We start from the raw sequence: 20,288 nt of genomic DNA, 5'->3' as shown, positions 1-20,288 counted from the left end.
CCAAACATATATTTTCTGAAACTTTTTTCTCGAATTATTGTCTATGTTTGACACCAGTACACTCTCTTGGCCAGCAATGCTCTTTTTTCCTGGACAATAACATTCCTGAAATAGACTGATCTGTGTAGAGTCCTGACTGGATCTCACTGGAACGCCTTTGGTACGAGTTAAAATGTAGACTCCGCTCTAGCCCCAGCGTCTAACATCAGTACCTTCTCTGGTTTCGACACATGACAATGGATGGTTTGCTATTCCTCCAAAGACCTACAGATACCTCACTGAAATTTTCCCCAGCACAGTTCGAATTGTTATCGAGGCGAAGGCTTAACACACCCAGTATTGCTGTCCATTAATGCGTGTGCCGATGCTTTTGATCCGATGGCACTGATAACGTTCTTCACACGTGACTTCTAATCAAATTACCTGCCTCTGGAATATCAATTCAGTTGTGTGACTGGATTCATGGAGTCAGAAAGATCGCAGTTCCTAGTAACTGACGGAAAGTCACTGAGTAAAACAGAAGTGATATCTGGCGCTTCCCGAGGAAGCAGACAATTTTAGGAGACATTTCAGATTTTTTCTAGATGATCACGTCATGTATCGTCTAGTGAAATCGTCAGGACAACAAAACCATCTACAAAATGGTTTAGATAAGATATTAATATGGTGTGAAAAGTGGCAATTGACTGTAAATAATGAAAAGTGTAAGGTTTTCCACGTGAGCACTAAAAGTAATCCGTCTCATTTCAGTTACACGATAAATCACACAAATCTAAAGGCTGCCAGTTCAGTTGAATACCTAGGGATCGCAACTATGAACGACTTAAATTGGAACGATCGGACAAATAATGTTGTGAGAAAAGTGAATCATAGACATCTACAGCTACATCTACACCATTACTCTGTATTTCACAATTACGTGCCTCGCAGAGTTATGTCTCTACGGTTATGTCTTTACTGTTCAACCATCGGACGGAGTGCGTGAAAACTGAATACCTAAATCTAATCGTGCGAGCTCTAATTTCTCTTATTTTATTATTCTGATCATTTCTACCTAGACAGGATATCACCAACAAAATATTTTCACACTCTGAGGAGAAAGTTGGTGATTGAGAAGATCCTACCGCGAAGAAGAATCCCTTTGTTTTACTGATTGCCACCCCAATTCATGCATCGCATCTGTAGCACTCTCTCTCCTATTACGCGGTAAAATAAAACTAGCTCCCCTTCTATGAAATTTTTAAATGTCCTACGTTAATCCCACCTGATGCGGATCCCCAAACGCACGACACTACTACAGAAGATGGCGGAAAAGCGAAGTATAAGCAGGCTGATTAGTAGACCTGTTGCATTTTCTATGTGTTCTGTCAGTAGATCGCAGTCTTTGGTTTGCCTTATCAACCAAATTACTATTGTGATCGTCCAAATTTAGGGTACTGGTAATCATAATCCCTACGTATTTAGTTGAATTTATAACTTTTAGATTTGTGTGATTTATCGTGTAACAGAAGTTTAGTAGTTTCTCTTCACACACTTCATTACTTAGAGTCGGCAAAAGGAAACAGTTATTAATTTATTGCTATTGTCAAGTATAACCTCTACCCATGGTGTGGTATGGAAATGGGGACCCAGAAACGACGGAGAGGTTTCGCCCCCACCGTAGCCCTCAGTGGTTCACAACCCCACAACAGGCTACAGCAGTCCACTCACCCCACCGCCGCCCCACACCTAACCCAGGGTTATTGGGCGGTTCGGCCCCCAATGGACTCCTCCCGGGAACGTCTCATTCCAGATGAGTGTAACCCCTATGTTTGCGTGGTTGAGTAACTATTGTATGTGGAGAAAGTGTTTGCGCAGCAATCGCTGACATAGTGTAACTGAGGCGGAATAATAGAAACCAACCCGCATTCGCCGAGGCAGATGGAAAACCGCCTTAAAAACCATCCTCAGACTGGCCGGCACGCCGGACCTCTACACTAATCCGCCGGGCGGATTCGTGCCGGGGACCGGCACGCCTTCCCGCCCGGAAAGCAGTGAGTAAGCCCGCTCGGATAACCGAGCGGGCTAACATCTACCCATACTAACTCACAGAAACTATCTATTTCAATTTCACTACAAGATAAAGTACTTTTGGTAGCAATAAACACTCCACCACCAACTGTATTTAATCTGTCCCTTTTGAACACCGTTGCCAACGGCCTTGCCGCAGTGGTAACACCGGTTCCAGTCTGATCACCGAATTTAAGCACTGTCGGGCTGGGCTAGCACTTGGATGGATGACCACCCGGTCTGCCGAACGCTGTTGGCAAGCGGGGTGCATTCAGCCTTTGTGAGGCAAGCTAAGGAGCTACTTGATTGAGGAGTAGCGGCTCCGGTCTCGTGAACTGACATACGGTGGGGAGAGTGGTGTACTTATCACTTGCCCCTCCACATCCGCATCCAGTGACGTCTGCGGACTGAGGATGACACGGTGGCTGGTCGGTACCGTTGTGACTTACAAGGCCTGTTCGAGCGAAGTTTAGTTTTATTTTTGAACACCCTTAGGTCCCTTGCAAAAATTTCGACTGAACTTACTTCCGGCTTTAGCCAGTTTGCCTTACCCTTAAGGATATGAGCTTCAGTGCTTTCAGTTAGCGTTTGGAGCTCTGGTTCTTTTCCAACACAGTTACAACAATTTACAGCGACAATACCGATCGTTGCTAGGTCTATCTTCCTGTGTTATCTATGCACACTTTTAAACTGTCGTCCTTTCTCAACAAAAAAAAAGACGCCCAGTCCTTTCCGCAGACCCTTGCTACCCGAGAAGCCATTTCTTAAGCGTGGTGGACCCCTTACGTATTAAACGGGACCCGGAAACCCACGACCCTATGATGCAATTCGAGGAATCTGCAGCCTACATGGGCACAGATTCATATGAGCTTCTGATTCAGACCCTCCACTCGACTCCGTACGAAAGGAGTACAGTCGGTTTTGTCGACGATGCTACAGATGGTGAGCTGAGCTTTTGTCTCGCCAGCAAGTCTCCCAGTATTCACCAATTTGGCTAGCCACCTGAAACCAAAGAATATTTCTCTGATCCAAAGTGACACACATTTCTATCACCGGCAATAGTCATCACCTGCAATTTGCTACACCCTGTGCTCTTCGTGGTAACCGGAAGCGGCCTTTCTCGTACATCTGGCATGACTCCTCCCGGTATGGACACAGAGTGCAAACTGGATTCCTTCCCCTCCTTGGCAGCTGTATCCCTAAGGGACCTCACTACGCGCCTACCATTGGAGCTCCCGACTTCCAATATACCACCCTCTGTGAATGCCCAGAACTTGCGTGCCGAAAGACTTCCTCTGGACTGCATCTGGCTCAGGAACTTTATCAGTCACAGATAGGGCCAGGAACCTGCTCGAAAGACGGACCGAGAGGGCCATCCGATCGGATCCCTGGAAAGTCTTTCGTTGGCTGCCACACCTTGGAACGACCTCTCACTCTACCACCGGTGAGTTGTCGAGCTCACAGCGGGCAGTACTTGCGCAGCCACAGGATTGGACCGATCGGCGGATTCATGGGACATGCTGACAGTCGCTCGAATCCCCACGTCCGATTCCTCACAGTGAGCCCATTGGCAACAGCCTCACTTTGTGCTCGAGCCAACGCCGCCTGGAGCTGTGAGCGAAGGGGCACTAACTCAGTTCGCATATGAACACGGCAACCACTGTCCCTATCCATACAAAAGACGTCAACACTCTATACTACACAATTATTAGAACGCTATACTGCGCCTAGTAAGCACATAAATACGCAAGATATTAAAAAATTCAGCTAGTAACAGCACAGATAACTGAAATTAAGTCGCTTCTGTATGATTCACGTAAATATAATTCACAAACGAATCGTGTACTCGCCTTGTCTGCTGCAGGAACGTAAGGAACTGTCTCAATGCCGGTCTGACCGACACTGACTGCGTTTTATTGCCAGAACACTTAGAAGACGCAACTGATCGACTAAAGAGACTGCTTACATTACGCATGTCCGTTCTCTGCTGGAGTATTGCTGTGCGGTATCGGATCCTTACCAGATAGGATTCGCGGAGGGCATGGAAAAAGTCCAAGGGCGGCTCATTGTGTACTGCACCGAAACAGGGGAGAAACTATCATGGATATGAGACTCTAGTTGTGGTGGAAATCATTAAAACAATGGCATTTTGCGTTGTGGGGACATTTTTTCACGGTATGTCAGTCACCACGTTGCTCCTCCAAATGTGAACATATTTTACCAACGCCTAGCTACATAGGGAAAAATGGTCATCGAAATAAAGTAAGAGGAAGCGGAGCTCCCACGGAAAACCACTGAAAAGCCAAAGAAACTGGCACACCTCCCTAATATTGTATAGAGCAACCGCGAGAACGCAGAAATGGTATGGACTCGTTAGTCTGAAGTAGTATTGGAGGGAAATGACACCATGAATCCTCCAGGGCTGTCCATAAATCCGTAAGAGTAGTACGTGGTGGAGAACAGCACGTTGCAAAACATCACAGACATTCTCAATAACGTTTAGCCGGCCGCGGTGGTCGTGCGGTTCTAGGCGCTCCAGTCCGGAGCCGCGCTGCCGCTACGGTCGCAGGTTCGAATCCTGCCTCGGGCATGGATGTGTGTGATGTCCTTAGGTTACTTGGGTTTAATTAGTTCTAAGTTCTAGGGGACTGATGACTACAGCAGTTGAGTTCCATGGTGCTCAGAGCCATTTGAACCAACCAATAACGTTTATGTCTGGGGAGTTTGGTGGCCAATGGAAGTGTTTAAACTCAGAACAGTGTGCCTGGAGTCACCTTGTAGCAATTCTGGACGTGTGGGGTGTCCCATTGTCCTGCTGGAATTGCCCAAGTCCGTCGGAATGCACAATGGACATGAATGGATGCCGGTGACCAGACAGGATGCTAACGTACGAGTCACCTGTCAGAGTGTATCTAGACGTATCAGGGGTCCCATATCACTCTAACTGCACACGCTCCACTTCATTACAGAGCCTCCACCAGCTTGAACAGTCCTCTGCTGACATGGAGGGTCCATGGATTCATCCACTCGATGCAATTTGAAACGAGACTCGTCCGACCAGGCAACATGTTTCCAGTGATCAGCAGTCCAATGTCTGTGATCATGGGCCCAGGCGAGGCGTAAAGCATTGCGTAGTGCTCTCGTCAAGGGTACACGAGTGGGCCTTCGACTACGAAAGAATGGTTCGCACGTTGATACTTGTTCATGGCTGTGCATTAAAATCTGCAGCAATCTGCGGACGGGTTCTGTCACGTTGAACGATCCTCTTCAGTCGTCGTTGCTCTCGTTCTTGCAGGATCTTTTTCTGGCCGCAGCAGTGTCGTGATTTGATGTTTTAGCGGCTTCCTTATATTCATGGTACACTCGTGAAATGGTTGTACGGGAAAATCCCCATTTCATCGCTACATCGGAGAAGCGTTGTCCCATCATTCGTGCGCCGAGTATAACAGCACGTTCAGACACTCTTACATCTTTATGACCTGCCACTGTAGCAGCAGTAAGTTATCTAACAATTGCGCCAGACACTTGATTCCTTATATAGACACTACCGATCGCAGCGCGTATTCTACCTGTTCACATACCCCTGTATCTGAATACGCATGCCTATACTAGTTTCTTTAGCGCTTCAGTGTATACAAGTGTTCATTTTACGCATGTGCTGTTTGTGACAGGAACGGTAGCAAAATAGTGTGAAAGTGGTTAGGTGAACCCTCTGGCGGACACTACCTATTGCAACGTAGTGGTGTAGATTTGGACAGTATAAAGAATCGCACTGCTGCAAAATGAAGAACAGTGGATAAGGTTATCAACAGTACACTTTACTTTGATATGACGATACGGAGGAGGCTTGTATATAACACCTGTGAAACAGAAGATGTAATATAATTACGAACATAGTCTAGGGATAAAGTGCTATACAGAAACCAAACAGAGTGGAATTTCTTCTGGAAGAAACCCTCGGTAGCTTATATTGTTAGAAAAAGCGTCCTCGTCATTAGAAAATTTTGTGAATACTCATAGATGAAAACAGATCACCAATACCTTTGAGATATCATACAATATTCGAGCTGACGAAGTTACGTCGTCTCTTGCTACATTACTGGCGATTCGCAGGGATCGAATGAAGGGTAGAGCCACGGGGTCTTAACACATCTGAAATGTAACGTCCACTGTTCACAGTGCCGTCAATGCGAACAAAAGGTGACCGAGACGGGTAACCAATGGCACCCCATACCATCACGCCGGCTGATACGCCAGTATGGCGATGACGAATACTTGCTTCCAATGTGCGTTCACCACGATGTCGCCAAACACGGATGCGACCATCATGATGCTGTAAACAGAAGCTGGATTCATCCGAAAAAATGACGTTTTGCCATTCGTGCACCCAGGTTCGTCGTTGCGTACACCATCGCAGGCGCTCCTGTCTGTGATGCAGCGTCAAGGGTAGCCGCAGCCATGATCTCCGAGCTGATAGTTCATGCTGCTGCAAACGTCGTCGAACTGTTCGTCCAGATGGTTGTTGTCTCGCAAAGGTCCCCATCTTTTGACTCAGGGATCGGGACGTGGCTGCACGATCCGTTACAGCCATGCGGATAAGATGCCTGTCACCTCGACTGCTAGTTATACGAGGCCGTTGGGATCCAGCACGGCGTTCCGTATTGCCCTCCGGAACCCACCGATTCCATATTCTGCTAACAGTCATTGGATCTCGACCAACGCGAGCAGCAATGTCGCGATACGATAAACCGCAATCGCGATAGGCTACAATCCGACCTTTATCAAAGTCGGAAACGTGATGGTACGCATTTCTCCTCCTTACACGAGGCATCACAACGTTTTACCAGGCAACGCCGGTCAACTGCTGCTTGTGTATGAGTAATCGGTTGGAAACTTTCCTTATGTCAGCGCGTTGTAGGTGTCGCCACCGGCGCCAACCTTGTGTGAATGCTCTGAAAAGCTAATCATTTGCATATCACAGCATCTTCTTCCTGTCGGTTAAATTTCGCGTATGTAGCATCATCTTCGTGGTGCAGAAATTTTAATGGCCAGTAGTGTATAATGCAACGTGCACTCCAGAGCCAGGTAGTAACAGAAGCCAACACAATTGGCTGAATACCAGTATTGCCATCTACCACGCATATGATGTTATATGTTGGTATGACGTGTAGCCTTCTGAAGCTGGTCTATTTCAGAGACTGACAGTTAGCAAATAATTGCGTCCATCGAACGCAGTGTTGCGTTACTACCTGATGACGTGAGCAGCCCGCGCTCTCAGAGGCTCGTTGCCTTAATAATGCAGAGGTGGCAATACGGCGCGGGTCCCCCGGTGTCGGCGTGATGCAGTGGCGGCGACGCGGACGTGACAGGGCAATCTTTCGCGGAGCGACCGCAGCCGGCCGCCCGCGCTCTCTGCCACACACCTCGCCACGCCGCGCCGCCGCTCATCGGCTCCACGCGTCGGTGGGTGGCACGCGGACAGGTGCTCGTGAAGCGCTCGCGAACTCGAGACCACGGAGCGCTGCGACACGTCGCACATATGCTCCAGAACTCTTACGCATGTGTTTGTGCTATGTACTGTAGCGGATTCGCTGGTTTTTATCCCGCTTATAATTTACGTTTAACTGTCCACCGATCTCGGACATTCGATAGCATCGTTATATGTAGCAGTCAGTAGCACAGTTGTTCTTTAAGTTACGCTAAGAATGGAAAGTGTGTTCTAGCGACGACCACTCTATTCAATGTAATAAGCTGGAATTTTGATTAATCCCTGGGAAATGGGAAGTTAGCCGTCATTGTAATAAGTGCGATACGACCACCAACAGGCAGCCTAGCATTTCCTATACCTACACATACTACGGCACAAAATACAAGACTCTCTAATAATAATAAAGTAATAATAATAAGCAACGATTCATTGCCGCCGGACAAAAGACAATGGTTTACTATCTTTGGTCCGAGAAAAGCATGTTCTTTGAGAATTTTTTTCTCCGATCGTGTAATAGATACCAATTTCAAATTTGGTCAAAATGTTTATTGATATTTCCTCTACAAATTGGAATTTTTTCGACCGGAAATGTCGACGGGCAAAGGCGGAAGAGTCGTCGGAACGAAACAAAATTTCGATGTAGACCTCCACGATCGGTATGTCACACGTCAGCCGGCTCGACTGAAATCAAAATTGTGTTGACGTTAACGAAGTATATAAGATTCTTTAGGAGTTGTACCTCGCTTAAGTTATTTGGATCATAGGAAACAAAATGGCGGCCATTTGAAGAAAAGAATAAGGTTCTCCTCATCGATTTTTCGAAAATATATATAGTTGATGGATCGGAATAAAAGTGCTACAACTCTTAGACAATTTCGTTACCTTCGTCGGAAACAAAGAATCATGCCAATCGGTTCAGTATATTTGAAGTTCCCATACCGTGCGATAAAAAAAAAAAAAGTCATTTCAAGAAAAAACGCGTTTGAAATTTTGACCACATATAAATGCAATATTATGCAACGTACATTCAATCCGCTATTCCGTGTCCATAAACTAGTCCTTCCTCTTCCTCATAGAGGGCGTCCTGATCGATCTGGGCCGTCCTGCGCTGCTCCAGAGCCGCTCGCACGGCCGGTGACAAGCGGTTTTCGGCCGCTCGAATCCGGTGCTCGTACGAATGCTTGGCGAACTGCGTCGAATAGAGTCCCAGGGTGACGTCCATCGTTGTCATGATCTTTAGAATTGCTGAATACCTTTCGTTGAAGCTGCTCACTGCCAGGCAGGTCGCAATCTCCACAATCTTCGGACCAGAATGCAAATGCTTGGGGGCTAACTTCCAAACACACGCGTTCAAACTTTCCCAAGCACAGGTACAATAACGCGTCCTCCGAAAGAAAAAAAACTGGTACGTGAAAAAGGGCGATTTCGGCAGGTGCATTTTTTTGTCCATCCGCGAGTAACAAACGTTTCCGTTCCGTATTCGGAAAAACCGTTCCAGCGGTGGACTCTAAACACTTTTATGGATTCAAAAATGCTATTAAAAATCGATTTTTGGAACCAAAAGATAGTAAACCTCCCCTTAAAGAAATATTCTTCGCCGCCTAAAGAGAAGCTGAAGCACCCGGAACACAGTGTTGTGTTCACACTATCGACTAGTATCTAGATGAAGGGAGTCGCAATTCTCTTTGACAGATTGGGCGGCCACAAGAGTCCACTAGTATTGTTTGTATTTAGTGTTGTTACCAGGTCTGCTAAGTTATATATGATGCGTGAACAGCGATGGATGTTGAGTGATAACTATGAAGGACAGTGAGCTGCTGCGTTCTCATTTGAGACAGCGTTATCACCAACTGCCAGAGTCCGAAACGGTCCTCATTATGTAATGTTACTTATAACCCGTCTTGATTGCAAAATTGTTTTATTCATATGACCGATTTTGGTTCATCCAGAACCATCTTCAGATCTGATATTTTAGTTACAGGAGTAACCCGTCCAAATCCAGCAACTTTCGCATGCTGCTTGACGCGTAAAAGTTGCTGGATTTGAACGGGTTACTCCTGTAATTGAAATATCAGATCTGAAGATGGTTCTGGATGAACCGAAACCGGTCATATGAATAAAAAAATTTTGCAATCAAGACGGGTTATAAGCAACACTACACAATCACTGATTGTTACCCCATCAGACATTGCGTCTGTTTCTGCAAAGGTCCTCATTATGGGAGCCAATTTGGTCGACTGGTCGAATCGTGCAGTGTCCAAATATGTGTGGCGTTCGGATGTGACGGTAGCCTGATGTTGGACTGCATGGGAACGATGTGGTACGCACTCGTTTACAAGGTTTCGGTCAGCGACGTCTGACCACAAGGGAGAATCGTCGTATTGTACTGCAAGCAGATCGTAACCGCATCTGCGCTCGTCATTCGGAAACACGTTATGGACTCCTAGCTACATTCTGTGTCATACAGGTTAAGTGGGGTTACCAGCAGCCGGACTCGGGAATTATATTCCCACGCTTCAGCTGCCATTAATACCAGAACACAAACGTCTCCGTTTGGTTTGGCGCCACAACCGTGAACCGTCTGGTCCTGATGAGTGGCATCGCAGTGTGTCCAGTGTTGAATGACGATTCACCACTACCTTAGATGGTCATCGTCGGCGAGTATAGCGGTGTCCTAGGGAGAAGTGCCATTCCTCAAATGTTCTGGAGAAGCGCAGAAACGGTAATCCTGGCATCAAGTATAGGGAGCCATCAGGCATAACTTTAGGTCGCGGCTACAAGGTACTAGGGGAATGGCGCATCAGTATGTGCCGGATATTCTGCGTCCTCGTGTGTTACTTCTGAAGCGACAGTATCGTGCTACCATTTTAAACAGAAACAATGCTCATTCACACACGGCAAGTGCCTCTATGAACCATCTACATGGTGCTGAGGTAATCTCATGACCAGCAAGACGCCAGATGTGTCCCCAAAAGAACATGTATGAGACTAGTTCGCACATCTACCCCATCCCGATGACAGTATCCAAGGTATCAGGGATCAGTTATAAAAGCTGTGGACCAGTTTGCCTCCGGATAGAGTATAACAGCTTTATGACTCCCCCTCACAATCGCGTCACAGTATCCATCCAGACCAGAGTAGGTGCAACGTCACACTGATATATGATAGCCGGCCGCTGTGGGCGAGCGGTTCTAGGCGCTTCAGTCCGGAACCGCGCTCCTGCTGCCGTCGCAGGTTCGAACCCTGCCTCGGGCATGGATGTGTGTGATGTCCTTAGGTTAGTTAGGTTTAAGTAGTTCTAAGTCTAGAGGACTGATGACCTCAGATGTTAGGTCCCATAGTGCTTAGAGTCATTGTTTGTGACATATGATATTGCCAAGTTCTTTGTCAGTTTTACTCAGTTTTGTAATAACTGCAATGACAAAACATACCCTCTCAATACGTCAAGCTTAATTTCCTTTCCTCAAATGGTTCAAATGGCTCTGAGCACTATGGGATTTAACTGCTAAGGTCGTCAGTCCCTTAGAACATAGAACTACTTAAACCTAACTAACCTAAGGACATCACACACATTCATGCCCGAGGCAGGATTCGAACCAGCGACCGTAGTGGCCGCGCGGTTCCACACTGTAGCGCCTAGAACCGCTCGGCCACCCTGACCGGCTTCGTTTCCTCCATCCTTTATTGGTGTTTAATTTTTTTGTCAGGCACTGAAGTTTCAGTTACATTTCTAATTCTTAAATTGTTGTCATATCTACGAAATCTGAAGTACTGGCAGCGAAAAGTTACAGGTGACTAGGAAACATTGCACTTCGTAATTACCCGCTGGGAAGTGTGGAAAACTTTGCTTGCCTTGGAAGCGTAATTTCTCAAGACAGTTTAGTCATGAAAGACGTTCCAAATGAGATTCAGTTCCAAATAAGATTCAGTTTCAAATAATATTCAGAATAGCTCACTCTTTTACTATCATGTTATACTGCGTCTATGGGAGCCCAATAGGCTAGTAAAATAGCTACTTCATACCAATCCTAGCGTATGTTTTTAGAAATACACACCAACACAAAGAGTGACTCACCCCAAACTGCATTTATCAGAGATGAAGTCGTTGAGGTCCATGATACAGAAAAATAACATAATAATAATAATAATAATGATAATAATAACAATAATAATAATAATAATAAAAGACATCTTATTAGTATATAATTTCATACTTATATATTTCAATTATATGTCACATATTGTATTACATATTATACGAGGTGCAACAATAAGGTAATGAGAGTGATGTGAAAAAAAAATTTTGCTTACCGTTTTAGTCAAGTTTATTGTTGTCTTCTTCAAAGTAGTTCCCTTCTGAGTGCACACACTTTTTCCAGCGCTTCTGCCATTGATGGTAAAATTTCTGGATCTCATTTTCTGTAATATGCCCCAAGACCCTCGTCACAGGTTTTTAGACATAATGTGTTGTTTGACAATGGTGTCCCTTGACGGATGTTTTGACTCTTGAAAGTAGAAAAAAGCCGCACGAAGAGATATCTGGTGAATAAGGTGGCTGTGGTAGTACTGAAATTTGTTTTAAGGTTAAAAATTGCTGTACTTACAGAGCAGTATGTGATGGCGCATTATCGTGATGCAGAATCCAATTATCAGCAATGTTGAAATTGTGTGAACGTGTTTCAAATGTCTGGGAGTCATGTAACTGAGGCGGGATATGGAGAACAGCTCGGTATGCACCTAGAGGGATCTGGAAAACCGCGTAAAAACCGCATCCAGGCCGGCCCACGTCGTTAATCAAACATGTTCAAATGTGTGTGAAATCTTACGGGACTTAACTGCTAAGGTCATCAGTCCCTAAGCTTACACACTACTTAACCTAAACTATCCTATAGACAAACACATACACCTATTCCCGAGGGAGGACTCGAACCTCCGCCAGGACCAGCCGCACAGTCCATGACTACAGCGCATAAGGCCGCTCGGCTAATCCCGCGCGGCACACGTCGTTAATCCGCTGGGCGGATTCGAACTAGGGCCGGCGCGCCTACGCGAGTCCAGGAAGCAGCACATTAGCACTCTCGGCTAACTTGGCAGGTCGACTAACCCATTCATGTATTTTATAATATTTTTGTTCATATTCCCCTCTACGGAGTTGCAAAACTGTTGTACATGAACTTCCTTTACTAACATCGTTTCACAGCCTAAAAAATAGTGTCTTCACCATTACATGTCGACGAAAGAACACATTTTATTGATTTTATTTGGATGCTTTCTGCTGCTGGAACATTTAACACGCAAATGAATTATTTGAAGGTCATTTGAAGAATTTGAGTTACAGGAGCAGTGTTCACGTAGTTAAAATCTGAACGGGATTTCTATTTGGCGCTCTGAATGAAGCCCCGTTGCCAAGGTCGCTAGCGCACGCTTACGTCATGGCGCTCGACTAGGAGATATCCAGGTTCGAGTCCTGGTAACAGAGAATTATCACTGCAATTATTTCACCGGCAGGGGGAGAAGACGTGGTGGCGTAACGTTCCTGGACAAATTTCCTGGATTAAATTCCAAACCCCTTCGCAGTCTCTCTTGAAGTGAGATCATGTGACTCCGTTGGTGGTGATACGTCGGCCGGAGGGAGAGGGTGAAACCCGGTGCCGGCGCATAGCCATTTCCTAACCAGCACCAAGGGACCGTCGAGGGACCTTAGCGTCGACGGTCCCTTGGTGCTGGTTAGGAAATGGCTATGCACCGGCACCGGATTTCACCCTCTCCCTCCACTTCACGCGTTACACCACTAACCGGAGACCGAGCGAGGTGGCGCAGTGGTTAGACACTGGACTCGCATTCGGGAGGACGACGGTTCAATCCCGCGTCCGGCCATCCTGATTTAGGTTTTCCGTGATTTCCCTAAATCACTCCAGGCAAATGCCGGGATGGTTCCTCTGAAAGGGCACGGCCGACATCCTTCCCTAATCCGATGAGACCGATGCCCACGCTGTCTGGTCTCCTTCCCCAAACAACCAACCAACCAACCACAAACCGGACAATAGAGGGTGTTAAAAAAAGTGTCGAATAATTTGAGAGGTATTAGTACCCATCTAAACAAGAAAAATAAGTCCATAAACTTGGGCCCAGAACGCATACTTTCCGGGATAAACACGTGTTCATAGGAAGTGCTGCGCGACGCTTGGTTGCGAATATTAGCACAATCGTTGCATTGGGGCTCCGTCAAACGTGTCGACAGGGTATCATGGAGTCTTACTCACAGTACTCTAGCTACCACTATGTGGTCTGCAGTCAGTTGTGTGGCTCGAATCGTGTTGTAGTCTACGTTTGTTTTTGTCGTGTTTGCGTTCCTTATTGTACAGTGCTGTCAACCTTGGGCACGTATCTTGGTGTTTTACCTTCTTCCAAACGCGGATTCACTTACGTGTTTTCTGTTATTGCGCTATTTGTACGTACAAATGGTGTAACACCTTTATATTTTCTCTCGTTCACCACTTGTTAGCAATGGACGCCTACTACTCGACAAGTGAAAGGCTGATATGATATTCTGCCATCGTCTGGCAAATGGACGTAGCCTGCCAGCCCGTGCCGTCTACGCTGAAAAACATTCACGGCGCAGAGTGCCCTCTGCTAAGATGTTCGGCAGACTTTTCCAGCGTTTGAGGGACACAGGTATCCTTGCATTTCGGAATACTTGTCAATAAAAGGCCCTGCAAAGTCCGCACGCCTGGCACGGAAGAACGTGTGCTACGTTCGGTAGAAGAAACTCCTGGGACCAGTGTGCGACGATTAGCAGCAGCAGAAGGCGTGTCTCACTCTCTCATCTGGGGGATACTTCATGAACAACTGCTCTAACCATACATCTACAGCGCGCTGAGGCCCTAAGGCGACAGGATCATCATGGCCGACGGCGGTTCTGTCTATGGCTCTTGCAGAAGGGTGCCGCAAATCCACTGTTCACATCCAAGATTTTACTTACCAATGATGGAGGGTTCACAAGTGATGGTTTTGTGTATTCTCATTACCAGCATGTATGGGCACATGTAATTCAGGCGGAGTGGTCGAGCGGTTCTAGGCGCTACAGTCTGGAACCGCGCGACCGCTACGGTCGCAGGTTCGAATCCTGCCTCGGGCATGGATGTGTGTGATGTCCTTAGGTTAGTTAGGTTTAAGTAGTTCTGATGACCTTAGTTGTTAAGTCCCACAGTGCTCAGAGCTATTTGAACCATTTTTGTAATTCAGGAAAGAGGGCATCAACACCGATTCTCAACCAGTGGATGGACAGGGATACTTGGTGAAAGATTAGTAGGCCCACACGTGCTACCACGAAGGTTAACTGGGACTTCGTCATTAATGTATTGCCTACCTTGCTCCAGGCTGTGGACGAATACCACTGTGGTTCATGCATCATTGCGCACTAACACACTTTCATCCCAATGTGCGCGAACATCTGACACAGACATTTAAGAATTGTTGGACTGGTCGGGAGAGCCTACACCTTGGCCTGCCATTTCCCTACACCTGATTTCTCCAGACTTTTATTTAAGAGGACTCTTGAAGGATTGTTCTACGCCACCCCATTCAGCGATGTGCGGACACTAGAGTCGTGTCTTCAATGCGTGTCAGCCAGCAGGTACAACAACAACCGGGTAAACTTCAAAGAGTGCGTCATTCCTTACGCCGGAGGGCAGAGGGGTGCATTACCATGAATGGACATCATGTTGAACACCTCCTGTAAACACGTGATTATCGCAGGAAGTATGCATTTCCGGACACTTGTTTATTGGACTTATTTTTCTTGTTTCGATGAGTACTGCCACCTCTCAAAGTATTCGAAACACTTTTTAACACCTTAAACATACAGCGAAAGTTCTCATCACAGTCATTCACATGACGTATACACAGATTTGTCATCTCATAACGGTCCGAAGTAGGCAATGGCAAACCACCTCCATTACGACATTGCCTAGATCGACAGTTCAGAATTCATTTGTTCTGCTACAATCATTCCTCAAGTATTGGAATACTTTGATTCATGATGAATGGAAGCTTCCCTTAAATGTCGGTAACTGTTAGTGCGGATGGGTAGCAGCGCTATTCTTGAACGTGAAATAGAGATGGCTGACAGCAGTAAGCAAGTTCAAGCTCATGTAGAGTGAAGTAATTGCGCAGAGATAAAAAGACGTGCAAAATTTAAATTGGTGTGAGAGCTCAATAACAACAATTTAAAATACAGTATTAATGGTAAGCTGCTTGACTCAGTCACGCAGATTAAATATCTGGGGATAACGTTGAGGAAAGAGGTAAGATGGATTGAGGACATGAGGTCACCTGTAGGGAAGACGAGTCGCCGACAACGTTTTATTACGAGAATTCTGAGAGAGAGAGTCGCATCTATAAATACAACCTAGTACAGAACGCTTGTCCGACCAAATCTTGAGTAATGCTATGGTATTTGGTATTCCCACGCTAGCCAGTCATTTGAAGACATCGAAATAATGGAGAGAGGTGCTGCTAAATTTGCTGCCAGTCGCTTCGATCGAAACGAGAGGATCGTGGAAGTTATCCTTGAATTATATGGAAATTCTTGGAGGGCATAGAAAGAGGATTGCGCGAAACGCTGTTGAGGAGTTTAAGGGAAGCAGTTTCTGTGACTGATTTCAGAACGATTCATGAATCACATGTATAACTAACGAGATGACGGTCAATGATCAGTTCAGTGCGGTTGCACTGACCCTTACGGGAATCGGCGAGTTGTTGCAAGTAACGAGGCTAATGAGCAGGGCACTACATCGGTAGTGTGTGGTATAAGTTGAGGATGTGGGTCCGACGTGAGGCGTGCTAGGGTAGCCCGTGCGAGTGTGGTGACCGCTGTGCCCGAATGTCGCTGAGGTCAGCGCATCTACCCAGTAAGCAGGAGAACCGTGTTCAAACCCTGGCTGCCCCAAATTTTCAACTTCCCCCGCCGACGTAAATCAATGCCTATTGGCAGCTAATGTCTTTAATTTCTTTGCGTTTTGATTCATAGAGACTGCAGGATCAAAATGACATATTTCTTTCCGACATGTCCGAAAGAACCGACACCACCTCTGAAACTAAGGCGATGACAGCCAATGATGCCCTCAGTGTGGATGCACACATAGCTCGAACCCTTACGGGAATTAGCGAGATGCCGCAAGTAATGAGCCTAATGAGCAGGTTTACCACGTCATCAGTTGAGAATCTGGGAGTGACGGGAGGCACGATGGAGTGGTCCGTGTGGATGTGGTGACCGCTGTGTCCTGATTGTATAGTGGCCGCGGTATCTGCCTAGCAAACATGAGATCTGTGTTCGAATCTCGGTCTACAACATATTTTCAGGTTGTCACAATGAAATAAATGAATGCCCACTGGCGACAGCCGTGCGACAGCCGTGATAATGTTACCGATATCTGTGTCACAAAAGCGGAGTTACTGACAACGGTTTTCGGAAATTTCTTCATCAAAGAAGATGAAGTAACTATTCCAGAATTCGAATCACGAACTGCTGCCAACATGAGTATCCTACAAGTCGATGTCCTCAGTGCAGTAAAGCAGCTTAAAATAATAAGGCTAATCCTCGGGTCCAGATTGTATACCAATTATATTCCTTTCAGAGTGTTCTGATACAATAGCCACATACCTGCAAGGGAAACTCTCCATCGCACCCCCATCAGATTTAGTGGTAAGAGGGTCCAGTGGACAGTCCGTCAAAAACTGAACACAGATCAAGCATGGAAACAGGAAGCAGTTGAAAAAAAACGAGAAATGAAAACAGTGAACGGTCCAAGATCGAACAGTTGTGGCGTCGTGGTTAAGTGGTCACGGTGTTGGAATGTAAACAGGACGAGACGTGTTCAACATTCTCTCGTGTCATCCATTATTATAGTACATATAAGGAACTGACCGTCCGGTCACTGAAATGTTTGTTCTCTTTGGCAGATTTCATAGTATACAGTGGTTATAGAATATGAGTCACAAGGTAAGAACGCGTTACCGTCGCAAGTAAATGTGATGATTAGTGACAGCAGGCGCACAGATATCTCACAGATACGACAAAAAAATTGTGGGTGTGAACTACGTTACAACAAAGGAAATCAAGAGTGAAAACGGAACGCAACGTTAAAAACATTGACAGAGCACAGAGAAACTGTATGATTGTGAAACTGTTGTGTTCATTTGTTGCAGCTTATGTGACAAACTATTGTGTTTCCACCATCTCCTTGGCAGTGATCATATTCACATTCACACGAACACGTAAATCGGACAAGGTGGTGTATCTCACTCACTTACCGGACGTACAAATTAGGTGCGTCGATAAGGGATTCCTATCGTATGAGATACGTACTGTAACTAATGCCCTGTATGACATACCACAGGTGTTTTCCTGTGGAGGATTCAGTTGACATGTCGCCTTGTCACCAAATGTTCACGGTTCCCATTCGAAAACCCTTTCAGCTGCTAATAGAGTAGTTGTGCAGAATCAACTGTCATTATGGGTCCCTACCTTACACCTCGCTGTTGAAAACGGACGTTACAGCACGACACAGACGCAAATTTGAATACAGTGAATAGCAAAAAAAAAAAAGAAAAGAAAATGGGACGATGGTGTTCTGAATACGGCTCACCCGCTTGACGCTCAAACACCGTGGTCACTAAACAACAACGCCATTGCTGTTTCAGCCTGCTCTACATTTCACTAATTTTCTTGGACTGTTCACTGTTTCTATTTTTCTTGTTTTTTCACAGTTCATTACACCTTCTTCCTGTTTTCATGCTTGATCTTTGTTCAGTTTTTGACGGGCTATCCACTGGTCCCTCTTACCACTAAATCTGAGGGGTCTGCGTCGGGGAGCTTGCTCGACGAAAGACGGTAAAGTTGCACAGGCCGCACAGCTCAAGAAAGAAAATAGGAGAGATCGGCTGAATCACATACTCATATCAAGTAAGCTGATTTGCAGAAGGATTTTGGAGCATATAATGTGTTCGAACATTATGAATTATCTCAAAGGAAACCATCTATTAACACATACTCATCACGGACTTTCTAACATTCTTCTGCAATACGTTTAGCTGTTGTTCTCATGAAGTAATGAGAGCTATCGACGGGGTATGTCACTCTGACTTCATATTTCTAGATTTGCAGAAGGCATTGGTACGGTTCCTCACAGGCGGCTTCTAATCACATTGCGTGCCTGTGGAGTATTATCTCAGTTGTGCAACTGTACTCATAGTATCCTGTCAGAAAGTTCACGGGTCGCAATAACTGACGTTAGGTCGTCGAATAGGAAAACAAGGGATATCTGGTGTTCTGCAAGGAATTTCATAGGCCCTCTACTACTCATATCAACGGTTCAGACGACAATCTGGGCAGTCCTCTAGTATTGTGTGCAAAAATGCTGCCATTTAGCATCTACTAAAATCGTATAACGATCAAAAATAATTGCAAAATAATTTAGACAAGAAATTTTTACGGTACAAAAAGTGTCAGTTGACCCCAAATAATGAAAAGCGTGAGGTCATCCACGTGAGGAGTAAAGGGAATCCACTAAGTTTACACGATAAATCACACAAATCTAAATGCTGTCAGCTGAACTAAATACCTGCCGGTAACACTTACGAACACCTTAAACAAGAACACTCACATATATAATGTTGCGGAAAAGACAAACCAACGACTGCATTTTATTGATAGGACATTTAGAAGATGAAACAAATTCACTAAAAAGACTGCCTAATCTACGCTGTCCGTTCTATGTTAGAAATGGCTCTAAGCACTATGGGACTTAACATCTAAGCTCATCGGTCCCCAAGAACTTAGAACTACTTAAACCTAACTAACCTAAGGACACCACACACATCCATGCCGGAGGCAGGATTCGAAACTGCGACCGTAGCAGTCGCGCGGTTCTGGACTGAAGCGCCCAGAACCGCTCGGCCACCGCGGCCGGCTCTATGTTAGAGTACTGCTGTGCAGTATGGGATCCTTTCCAGATAGGACTGACGGAGGTCGCTGAAAAAGTTCAAAGAAGAGAAACTAGTTTTGTAATATTAGGCGATGTGTGTGTGTGTGTGTGTGTGTGTGTGTGTGTGTGTGTGTGTGTGTGTGTGTGGAGGGGCGGGTAAGGGGCGGGGGGGAAGGCTGGGGGAAGTGTTGAGGGCATTATACGCGAGTTGGGGTGGCAATCGTTAAAACAAAGGCGTGTTCCTTTGCGGCATGTTTTGTCACAAAAGCTCAGTTTCCAATTTTCTCTTCCGGTAGCGAGACAGGCTATTTTTTTGACGCTGCCCTACACAGGGAGAAATGATCATAGCAATAAAATACGATAAACGAGAGCTCTTACGGGGAGATTTAACTCTTAAATTTTACACGCACTGTTCGACAGTGGAACGGTAGGGAAACGGTTTAAAATTGGTTCGGCGAATCCACTATGAGGCAGTGAGAAATGTAGAGTAGTGATGTAGATGTGGATATACACTACTGGAAAACGAAAAAAGAAAACCTCTAGCAAGTGCCTATGGCCTGCCATACTTGCACGGGACACTACTACGGGGCTGTTAAGGCGATGGTCAAACGCCCATCTCTGCAGACAAGCCAGGACAGCGTTATCAGCCGTGGAATGTTACAAATTTATCACCTGATGTTCACCTCCAAAGCCAACTACAGACAGTTTGTCGTGAAATGCGGAGCTCCGTCTGTATAGCTTTGTGAGCATGCTACGACGGCGTG

Source organism: Schistocerca serialis, chromosome 2 (genome assembly GCF_023864345.2).
Source record: "Schistocerca serialis cubense isolate TAMUIC-IGC-003099 chromosome 2, iqSchSeri2.2, whole genome shotgun sequence".
Taxonomy (NCBI): Eukaryota; Metazoa; Arthropoda; class Insecta; order Orthoptera; family Acrididae; genus Schistocerca; species Schistocerca serialis.
Note: the sequence above shows the minus strand (reverse complement) of the source record.